Consider the following 7,334-nt stretch of genomic DNA (forward strand, 5'->3'; position numbering starts at 1 on the left):
AGCTATATAATCTACATTATGTTCTGCATCTTTATGTAGGCTAATTTTACTACCTCTCAAACATGAAGGCTTTGCTGTCACTTCCACAGAGATATATATTCCAGATAAATTTAAATGAGGAACAAATTACAGAGTTTAATTTAGGAAAAACTCTTGCCAACTGTTGCATTTTTACCATATGCCAACTGTAGGCTGCTAACCTATCTCACCTCTCCCTCCTTTTTCATGCCTTTCAGATTCTTGTAAACTGTCACATTCCCTTCCCATTCTTGCACATGTTTAGCAAAGCTCCGTCTATACAATCATCTGTCGCTGTGTCACCAGCTGTAGGGCAAATCTAAGCACAGTGCAATCTAAGCACATACATAAGAGAGAGATTCCAGAGCCAGTATGAAAAATAAGCCGAGCAGCAGGTTAGCTGCAGCCGCACAGGTCCCAGGCCAGCCCAAGCAGGTCAGGTACTTGCAAACGTGAACGAACCCCCCCCTGCTGACAGCTGAGCTGTTATCAGTACTGGGCTAGCCACTCGATTTAGCTTGGTCCTATTTTGACAAATCAAACTCAGGTCTTGCTGTTTAGATACAGCCTGAAAAATTCCAGCCCTGTTTTTCCCTACAGTTGAAACTTTCAAAGCCTTTTTTTTTTTCCCTCCCCAGCCTCTTTCCATGCTTTACCCACTTTTCTGATAAGTGTAATTTTGTCCACTCTGAAGTGATGAAACGCCTTGATCAGAGGTCAAGTTCTATTGCTCTAGTTGCAAATTCACCCATATGCTCCAACAGGAGACAGTTCTTACAGTTAAATCTCCTGTTCACTTAGCGCCTTCTTTTTGCCTTCCAGGAATGCTGGTATCTTTAGGAGTTAGTAAGCATCAGCGCTAAAATTCAAGCACTCTCCAAAGACTTTTACATTTGTCTTAAATCTTCTACCATTAAGAAGTTCAATCAACTCATTTGAGGCTCACTCAGAGTGAACACTCTGGTTTCATGACTATCCATAAGCACAACAGCTTTGCAGATTTGAGTCTGCTCCTGCTTTTAAGAATTTAGTGGTAAGATGAAACAATGAAAGACCGGATAGATGAAACACAAAAGGGAGTGAGATAAAACAGCATTTGCAACACCGGCAAACCCAGGAGGGAAAAAGCCCTATTACGCAGACTTAAAGAGACGTCCTGCACATTAATCTCCAGTACTCCATTTGCTAACTCTCAGGCACCAACATGTCTTCTAACCTCTTATATCACCTTCTTCCATTTCTCATAAACACTGACAATTCCGAATTTTTTTTCTAGATCTGGATTTCCATCTTGCATTTGAACCACACTGCATTTCCCGCCTCAATATCTAGCTACAGCTCTACAAGCTGAGTGTGTTTAATTGTGTTCACGTTCAACATGTTTTCAGACCCCTCTGCCATGAAACAAGACAAACACCTGCTACTACCCACCTCCCCTCTCATCCAATGCAACACTGTGGCTTTCTTGCGCGTTCTTGCAGCTTACCGTGCCTGCATGCCTTCTCATCCCCCTTTAGAAGGTGGCTGCAGAAGGACTGCATCTCTGTATTCCGAAGAGGAAACTCTCTATACAGTGCAGGTCCGCTTGCTCAGACAAGCATACACAACTGTCCAAACTGCAGCACAATCAGGCTGCGAGGTTTCAAACATAAGCATGAGTACAAAAAGGGACGAGTAAGAGCACAGAACCTTGGGAGGAGCAAAGGGAAACAAACCCTGAGAACTGCTGGCTGATAAAACTCTTCTTTGATGGCTTCCTACCTGCTCTCTTCCAGTCTTACTCCCTTCTCGTCCATTTTGGGGAAAGACAACTTGCTTTTCTGACACTATTAATACAGAACAGCATCATGACAGCCTCCTGGCATGAACTTCAGCACCTCTCCTCTGTCTTTCATTTGGGGAAAGCAGGGATTGTCATGGGGGATCCTGGACTTGGTCTAGGATGGCAGAAACACATCTCTTCATCCAAGGACCAAACCGTTTTATGTCAGTCAAAAAGGTATTAGCTACCTAATGGGCAGGAGGGTGAAGGTGAAGCTCACCTTTAGGGAAGCCAGGACGCATGGCATGCGAGGCCCAAACCCATACCTTTGAGAAGCCAGACCTGCACTTGGGGAGGCACCATGAAGGGGTGGACACGTGGCCAAACAGTGGTAAAAAACCAAAAAGGTGGTAAAGAACACTGACTTTTAGAAGAAACAAGACCAGGAAACAAAGCAAATTTCCCCAAGACAGAAGCAGTTGTATATTACAAAAGGGTATCAAACACATAAAAAGAAAAAAAAATGTTTTTCACCTAAGTTCAAAATCCTCCTTTTATAACTATCCTTTTATGGCTGGTGGCTGTCAGCTTGACTCTTCAAATAACAAATATCCTAAGGAAAACAGACTCTTGTCTAGTTCATAGATTCTATGAAAATAAAACAAAGTTTGCAGCTGAATTTGAAGCTAAGTAATTCCTCTTTGTTCCCTAGCATGTATGTACAAAAAAGTAAATTATTAAGTCAGTTCAACTGCTTTTCTATGGTTGTGATGCAGCAATAGTCCCTGCATTATGACTTTAAAAAAAATTAAATGTTAAAAGAAAGCTGCCTGGGAAGAGAAATTATTAAGTATTTTGGTGTCTGCATCCTACGTCTATGACATAAGTCACCCAAGAGTCACACCTTCAGAAAGAAAAAAAACCCTAAGAGAAACCAAATACTTACCAGAGAGATACTTTTCATGTTGAACACCAAAGCCATCAAACCAAAGTTCAGAAGAAATATTTTGGGATGACAACTTGAATACTGAGCCATATAGTCCTTTCCTCTCTATACGTATAAATACAAAGTACAGTGAAAGTGCAATTGTGCAAAACAAGGACAAGCTATTCTAAGCGTGCAGAAAGTGTCAGGATGATAAACCACATAAGCACAGAATTAAATCAAAGTTAATGGCCACTAGCTGATATTTAACTTACTTTCATTTCTCTTTTCTTTCTATTTTTCCACCTAGCCTGCTCAGCTAATAAAATTGCCATTATAAGCGAGAAGCAAAGGCACGATTCAATGCTACATCAATTATTATGACTTTATTGTGACATACTGGTATTCAGCTGATCCCAGAAGGCTATACTGATGCCTTGGATGCAATTAATTTTTGATTGATCTAACTCACTCCAGTACTGCATGTAAAACGTTCATAGACATTTGAATAATTCTATTATATGTAGGAGATTACTGCACAGAGATCATTTGAAATTAATTGCCAAGTTATTTTAGTCAATGTAACACACCATTCCAGTCCTATTGTGGTAACAGTTATGTAATTGCTTTACAAAGTAAACTAATGAAATAAATGAACTCTGACTAATATGCAGCATAACAGGGCTGAAAAAAGTAAAATCACACTGTAGACTTCCTATCTGCCTCTACAGTGTTGGGGTTGGTGAGTTAATTTTACCATTTTGGAATTGAACATGAGAAGAATGACTTCATAAAAAGGATTATGTTTCACTGGCTGCAGGCAACCTTAAGAGGGGGGTGACTTTGAAAAGAACTGATAGTAGATGACTAATCAATACCTTAAGCGTTTGCAAAACCTGAAGATAAAGAAATCTTCATTATAACAGCGGGTTGCCAGAGTTTGGTTTGGTTTGTGTGTGTGTGATGAGTTTTTCTCAGGACTAAGTATCATTTAGCACTATCTGCTACACACAGAAAGTGAGTTTTACATTTTGAGCTGCTGGCTATGGCCCAGTTAAATCACACAACACATTCAATTTACAGGACAGCTTTGACATTAACAATTGAGACTTTCAAGTGAGCCAGCTAATGCAAAGATAGACGAGTCTGCTTTTAGCAAGAAGGGTAAGAGTTTGAAGCTCTGCAAGTCAGGACCTGGGGAGAGGAACTGCAAAGTTAAAGCAAACCAGGCACAAGAGGGGTTTTTACTAGCACAAGAGAAAGGTCCTAATTTCTGGAGGCTGACTGCAACTGCAGTCTCCAGCTCTCCCCTGGGAGCAATGCATCCGTATTTCAAACCATTACTCCAAAGTATAGAAACGTGTCACTGCGATACTTGCAATAGGGTCAGTAGCCCAGAGAGCCACAGGTGTCAATACAGTCATCGTAAAACATTTCTCTTCGCTCTGAACCTCTCCTCCAAGGATGTCAGCACACTTCCTGCCGTCAACAAACGCTCACTGGAAACTACAATTTAAAACTGTTATTAAAAATACAGAAAAAGACATCATGAAATGGAAAAGAAATACTTAACACTTACATTTCTTACATTTCAAGAATTTCTGTTTATAGATGATGCTCTGTGATAATGATCTTATTTAATAGCAAGCTCTTCTTCAGTGTTTGGAGGGATTGGATCTGCTTAAGTCCTACGTGACTGAAACTCACACATGCTAACTCATAAAGAACAACAGAAAAACCAGAACATACAAAATGCTGATCTCTACTCCTGTCCCTACCAGAGAGACTCAGCAACTGCTCCAAGTCCTGACAGCTTGCCCCTCTGTTAGATGGCTTGGGGAATTCATAATTTCAGCTACTCTCTTAGTCACAAGCTCTAAGCTATACAACAGTAGGTGTACTTTGGCAAGCATAACTAGACTTTATTTAAAAAAAGCAGGAAGAAAAGAAGGAATAAGAGAAGCAGCATGCTATGGAGGGGAAAGGGACAAATGAGGGAGAGCAACAAAAGGAAAGCAAGTCTCACTTCTGATATTATTTTAGCAATAAACAGGGAAATGCAGAGCATCGTTTGGATTTTTTCTCTAGGGAGGGATACACAGATCATCTCTGTTAACATCAAACACAACAGCATCACTGTGAATCTCAGGAGACACTACCAGGCATAAACAAACGAATAGTCTGTTCCCCCGTTAACTCTCCTCTGTGTTTGCAGGACTAGAACTTACCTATTTGCTTTATCATGTACAGATTTTTGAAGGGAGGGTATTTTTTATATGTTTCTTCTCAAAACATTCTCAATGTGGATTAATTTTGAGTAGCCAGTCTCAAAATTCTAATAATAATCCTGACAATGTAATGTACAGGGAACCACCCTTCCTGCAGACTGCCAGAAGCTGTGGCTTGTGTGAAATTGGTAGTGCTTGGAGCTGATTAACAAACTCGTTACACTCCAGGTGTGATTTATTAGTATTTCTAATATTTTTAAATGAAACAAATAGCAAACTATCCACAGGAAAACACCCTTAGTATCTTTTCACAAGTCTTCCAATGTACCAGGGCTACAGATAAAGATCTTTTTTCCTAAATGTGCGTAAGTTACTAGTCACATAAGAAGTGAATTTAACTCTGACTTTGCAGAAGGCATGATAGTCTCCAAATTCCAGTGGCAAAACAACTTTTGCCCTGTTTACTTACAGAACTATACTCCAAAGAAGCCAGAGTAAAGATGAGATTGTACATGGCAGGCTTCTTCAAGGAGTCTGGTCTACCTGGAAATGACACTGAAGACCAGGATGGGCAGAGAATAATTGTCCCTCTAGGAAAAATATTTGTTAAATTGTTTCATTGTTACTGGGGCACTAACATTTTCGTTAGAAAAACCTAGCAAGTGGTGGTGTTTTGAATAGCTGGCACAGCTACAAAAAGTAGTGTGATCAGGAAGAAAGAAAAAACAATTCTGGATTTTTTCCTGTCTGGATACCCATAGTGGCCCATCAGTGATCTGATCTACCAAGTAGGCCAGGACAAATTGTGATTTTTCTGGCCAAGTGTATTCCCACGTAAAATGGGCCGCCCCCCTCGCAAGCATCAGTACAGAATTCCCCATGCTGTCATTGCCACATAGTTCATAGAACCACAGAGTATCTCAGGCTGGAGAGAACCCATAACGGTCAGCGAGTTCGACCCCCTGCTCCTCGCGGGGCTACCTAAAACTAAAACGTATGACTAAACGTCATCCAGACACTCCTTGAACTCTGACCGGGATATTGAGACTGAGAGAAACAAGAAAACCCCTGGCAGCTCCAAGTAGTCACCAGCACTTCTTGTTTTGCAAGATCACAGTTTTATTTGAGGCTGGAATTATCTTTGGCTTTAGAAAAAGATACGAAAAGTTGGTCAGGATCCAAACAGGTAAAGCAGGTGTCCAGTGGTGTCAATGTTTTAAACATACAGTTACATACAAGCTTTTCCTATGATTTGCCTGTACGATGCATCAGTGCAGAAACAAGTTTATATTGTGGTACAGTTAAAAAACTGAAAAACCCAGACTCCCAAGGAGAAGGCAAGAAGCTATCAGTTACAACGAGCCCAAGGAAGCACGGTACAGAAATCAAACTCAGTTCAGATTAGGAATAGGGTGAGGGGGATTAACCAAAGCTAAGTACAGGATGAAATCCCTTAATGTCTCATATGGATCATATTAACTAAAAATGAAATCTAAGGGCAAATGTAAATCATTACAGGAGTTTAAGAACCCTTAGTCACACGCCTCCAGAATACTGCCTGTAAAATCACTGGCAACACTGAAAACGTGGTAAGCAAAAAAAGAAAAGAGTTGTGGAGATCATGAAGTGGAAATTTTATCACAAAGAAACAGCTCCACCTTATGTTTGAGCAGCACGAGTATTTTGTTCAAACTTACCTTCCAAACATACATCTAGGGGAAATCCAGCCAACGCAATCCACAGAACGGTCAAAAAGACATTATTACAGCAACTCTGCTCTGGAGTTATTTTTTCCACTCCAGTGTTTGCAGTGTTACTGGTGGTAATAACTATGCTCTCCACAAAACAGATGTTGTGTCATGACCTCTTTACTCTTCCAGGCTGAATGCAATGCCAGCAGTGAATTTTCTAGGGAAAAAACAATGTTATGTTCAGCTGCAGTATTTTTCCACCTAATTCACAGCTGCGGGGGAGGGGGGGGGGGGGGAACCAAACATATCCAAACAACCAGTCAGAACCCTTCATAAATTGTTCAGACTTACCAGGGAACTAGTTTTAGGTGGTGTATTTCAACTCAGGTGACAGAATCTATTTGTTATTGGAAAAGTATATTTGCTTAACACAACCTGGCTTTGATCCTTTCTTTTCCAGACTTTACTTCAGCACCAGATCATTTGTAAAACTTATGAACTTAAAATTCATACCCAAAAAAGGGAGGTATTTTTAAAATAATTAGTCTTTTCTTTTTCTTTGCTGTGAGCAGGCTGAACACCTTCCTACCTTGAACACAAATATGTCAGTCCAGACTTAGGCAGCAAAGTACAACTGATGGTATCTAAATCCTGTTCTGAGTTGCTATACATGGACTTTGCTCAAACACCACTGCTCAGCTGAATGATAA

This window comes from Falco peregrinus, chromosome 5 (assembly GCF_023634155.1).
Source record: "Falco peregrinus isolate bFalPer1 chromosome 5, bFalPer1.pri, whole genome shotgun sequence".
In the NCBI taxonomy this organism is placed as follows: Eukaryota; Metazoa; Chordata; class Aves; order Falconiformes; family Falconidae; genus Falco; species Falco peregrinus.